Here is a 4,870-nt window from a genome sequence, read left to right on the forward strand (position 1 = left end):
CCAGGTGGGTTTCTGGCCCAGCAGAGCTTCTGATTGGCCCCTTGGTTTAGCCAATTGGCTGCGCAGACTGGAATAACGCTGTTTCAGCAGCTGCTGCCACTGCAGGTTGGTTTTGTTCTCTCTCCTTTTCCCCAACATGTTTTTAAAAAATCACCCCTTTTCTCCCATTGGGCTTCCTGTGTGTTTGGCTCCACCTCCTGCAGCAGCCATTTTGTTACTGTGCCCACCACCCCTCTGTCCGAATTCCAAAGCTGTCCGCAAGAGCCAGTTTGGTGCAGTGGTTAGGAGCATGGACTCTAATCTGGGAGAACTTGGTTTGATTCCCCACTCCTCCGCATTCAGCTGCTGGTGTGACCTCGGGGCAATCACAAGTTCTCTCAGAGCTGTTCTCTCAAGGGCAGTCCTCGAGAGACCTCCCTCAGCCCCACCTGCCTCACAGGGTGTCTGTTGTGGGGAGGGAAAGGAGATTGTAAGCCGCTCTGAGACTCTGAATGAAGGGTGGTGTATAAATCCAATCTCTTCTCTTCTCTTCTTCCTCTCTTCTGGTGTGACCTTGGGTCAGTCACAAGTTCTCTCAAAGCTGTTCTCTCAAGAGCAGTTCTCGGGAGACTTCTCTCAGCCCCACCTACCTCACAGGGTGTCTGTTGTGGGGAGGGGAAGGGAAAGGAGATTGTAAATCAGGAGATTGTAAGTGAAGGGCGGGCTATAAATCCAATCTCTTCTTCCTCTCTTCTGGTGTGACCTTGGGTCAGTCACAAGTTCTCTCAGAGCTGTTCTCTCAAGGGCAGTTCTCGGGAGAGCTCTCTCAGCCCCACCTGCGTTACAGGGTGTCTGCTACGGGGAGAGGAAGTAGATTGTAAACTGCTCTGAGACTCCAGTTGAAGGACGGGGTATAAAGCCAATCTCCTCTTCTCATAAAGGTCGCGGGGGTATCCCCGTTGGAGGGTGACGTGCCACCCTGCATGCGACGACGGACCGGGCCGCGCCACCGGATGCGCTGAGCAATTTGGACCCCAGCTTTCCTCTCTTAAATTATTCAGACCTCTTCCATTACTTACCCAGATGAGGGAAGAGGAGGAGCCGGAGGAGACCCAACTGATTGCACTACTTGCAGCAACATCGCTGACTACCAAGGCCTGTGAAATCAATCAACCCCTTTCCGGTCTCCGGGTCCCTGCTGCCTGTTAAAGGTAGTTAAGAGGGGGAGGCTGTGATATTTCTGCTGCCCCGAGATTCCCGGAGAACACACCTATCTGGGAAGGTGAGCGTGACGGTATTTCTCGGCAGTTTCCGCCCCCTTCAGTCCTGCCACAGTGGATTTTTGGGGAAATCTCTATCGAAATCCTTTTCACAGACCCTGGACAGTGTTGGATAGGAGGTGCACGTATACAGAGCCAGTTTGGTGTTGTGGTTAGGAGCGCAAGACTCTAATCTGGGAGAACCAGGTTTGATTCCCCACTCCTCCACCTGCAGCCAGCTGGGTGACCTTGGGTCAGTCACAAGTTCTCTCAGAGCTGTTTTCTCAAGAGCAGTTCTCAAAAGCGCTTTCTCAGCCCCACCTACCTCACAGGGTGTCTGTTATGGGGAGGGGAAGGCGATTGTAAGCCGCTCTGAGACTCCTTTGAGTCGTGAAGGGCAGGCTATAAATCCAGTCTCCTCCACCTCCTCTTCTTCTTAGGAGGGGTCAGGACAGGTGCAATGCTGCCTCTAAGCTGTGGAGTCTTGTGAGCAAAAATCCTACTTTGTGAGCTACTGGCCTCAAAGTTGCGAGCGAGCCATTTGGCTGCTGCATAAATTAGTTTGCTCGGGGGCCGTCCTTCCCAAGCTAAGACAAAAATGTGTGAGCCGGAGGCTGAAAAACTAAGGTAGCTCACACTAACTCGGCTTAGAGGGAACACTGGTCAGGAGATTCCTGAAGGACTTACTTTCTCTACTGAAATAAGGCCATTCGGGACGGGAGCAGGATGAGGTGGCGGGCCTGACATTACAATTCAGCACCCAACGTTTTGTACCCGGCATGAGAAACGATCATCTAACAGCCCAACCATTCTGTTTGTCTCCCAAGGCCAGCACAAAACGCAGCTGGAAAAAGCCACAGAGGTTCATAATTGGTCAGTTGGTGCGTTTGCTACTGGGAGTTTGGGGGGGGGGCGTGTATCTCCACAGGAGGACAGGAGTCGGGAAGTTGCCAGCAGTTGTGGCTTCCTGGATCCCCTCTTCAGGTTTCCTAGTGTTCCCTACGGCAAGCGAAGGCGTGGTGGAGCCACATTGTCTGCATGCGGAGTGAGGAACAGACCTCTTTGCACCATAATAATAATAATAATTAAGTGCCATCATTTCGTCACAGAGCCAGGGTTCTGGGTCCACACACGCCACGGGCATTCTTTCTGCTTCGAATCACACCAGAGGTCGACAGGTTCAAGAACTAGCAGGGCCAGTTCAAGGGATTTTGTTGAGCCAGCAAAGGGACGGCCCAGCCTAGGGCCTGTCTCTCTGCTTGGTGGTGGTGGAAAGTGCGGTCAATTTGCAGCCGACTTATGGCAAAGTGTAATGATTCAATTTTTGGTGTGTGTGTTTCTTTTTAAATGTTTAGTGTGACTGCAGTAATGTAAGGAGAGTGATAGAGGGAGACAAGTGTGATGTGATTGGTTGATGACTGAGAGCGTGGGAGGAGCGAAGTCTATTGAGGTGATTCAGTGTTTGTGAAGAGAAGAGTGTGGAGAGTTTTTTGAGAGAGTCGGTATGACAGAGGAAGCAGTTGAAGTTCAGCCTGTGTGGCTATATGAGCAAGAGAGTAGCCTGTGTGGCTATATATGAGCAAGAGAGTTCAGCCTGTGTGGCGATATGAGAGAGTTCAGCCTGTGTGGCTATATATATATAAATAAGCCTGTCAGAGTTGAGTTTTAGTGTATAAGAGACTGTGTGTGACACCAAGCTTTGTCAGTTATATTTTCTTTCTTCAACAACAATTTAAAAAAATACCCAGAAACCTATTTTGTTCTTTTAAAATCTACAGCAACTAGTAAATCATTATTTGGTTAAACTTATCCTAGCAATCAGAACAGTCCTTCCTCAGGGCCACATAGTCCTCTGAAGTGCCCAGACACTGGGTCATTCTACCAAAATAGAGAGATTTAGAATTTTTAATTCCTGGTGGCAGCAGAAATCTACTAAGTTCAAGTACACAGAGTGTGTTTTAAAGGAGAAACAGTCTCCCCAATAAGCGAGGACCCTTGGGCTTCCTTGGTGGTCTCTCATCCAAGATCCCCCCCCACCTGTGCCCCTGCCCCCTCTTTGGGGCTCCCACAGTCACTCAAATGACCTGGCTGGAGAAGTAGCCGGAAAAAATGCTCCAAAAGGCCAATCTGGATTTTACAAGATTTTATTTGTGTTTTCGAGATTACAGAGTCCTTATTGCTGCTCTAATACAATCACTCAGACATTAATATTTAAAACATCCTTTTGAAAATATTATAATCTCATAAGTTTCTTTTTTAATTTCTTAAAACTTCCTTATTGGAGAATTATGACATGACTTTTTTTTCTTTTCCTGGCCTGACACTCGGAACACGATTCATTATTCTCTCCCCCCACCCACCCTCTGACCCCCTTAGGCAGGCTTTGTTTGCTGGTGTTTCCCATCGTGCCTCGTCTTTTAACGGGAAAAGAAAAACGTCACGCTGCTTTGAAATGAGAGACGATCACGAGAATATGGCAATTTCCAGATTGATTAGGAAAAGATGAGGAAGCAAATTAGCTTATAGTAAAAAAAAAGGAAGCAGAACTTGGAGCATTTAAAAAAAATCAGGATATTAAAAAAAACTTTCCTATGGGACTTTTTCATCCACCCCCCTCAAAAAAAAAAAAAAAGATGAACAGGAGAAACAAATTTACAGATGAGGACGGCACCGTCACACGCTTTAGTTAGGGACAAACCCTGAAAAGGCACGGGGGCCCTCGTCCCCTCCACTCGATCCCTTCCCCCCTCCCTACTTCATGCTGGACTATCCTAGGGGCATGCGGGTGGAATGGTCACACTTCTTGCCTGGGGGAAGCGGTGGGGTGTGGGGTTCTGCTCTGTTCTTGGGGGGGGGCTTCTCCCCCTCCCCTCCCCCCAACACAGAGCTCCCCGACCTTTTGGAGACCTGAGGACACCTCTGGAATCCTGACCACCACAAAACGGCGGCCCCAGGAGCGAGGTTATGCCTAACTCGAACAGCGATTACCCTTCAACAGTTCAGGGAGGAGCTTTTTTTAAGAGGACGCCTTTTAATCCGCGCGGCCAGGTGGAAGCCCTGCTGACCCGGCCCCTCCCGCCTTCTAGAAGCACCTGCGCGCCACACGTCGGGGACCCCGGCCCTAACGGCTTTCCTCCAGAAAGCGAGCCGGATCTGTCGTCGAAGGCTTTCACGGCTGAAGTCCATTCGCTGTTGTAGAGTTCCCGGGCTGTACGGCCGTGGTCTTGGCATCGTAGGACTTGACGTTTTCGCCAGCAGCTGTGACTGGCATACCTGTGGCTGTTATACCTCTGAGGATGCCGGTCACAGTTGCTGGCGAAACGTCAGGTCCTACGATGCCAAGACCACGGCCACACCGCCCGGGAAATCTACAGCAGCTAATGAGCCAGAGCTCTTGCTGCACGAGGTGTCGTTTTGGCCATCTGAGCAGCTTGTCCTTGACACGGCCTCGAGCTTTAGGCGACACAGTCCGCCTCTCTGCCCCCAAAAGCACTCCCTCGAGCTCCAAGGACTGCCGTGCTCGGAGAATACAGGGAGCTCAGGGACTGAACGCTGCTCCGTCGGCCAAGCAGTCCAGACCAAGAGAGGATACAAGTCTGAGACAACAGCATTTTTGCACAAACAGCTACCCC

Source organism: Gekko japonicus, unplaced genomic scaffold, assembly GCF_001447785.1.
Source record: "Gekko japonicus isolate JY-2015 unplaced genomic scaffold, Gekko_japonicus_V1.1 scaffold2223, whole genome shotgun sequence".
NCBI classification, from domain to species: domain Eukaryota; kingdom Metazoa; phylum Chordata; class Lepidosauria; order Squamata; family Gekkonidae; genus Gekko; species Gekko japonicus.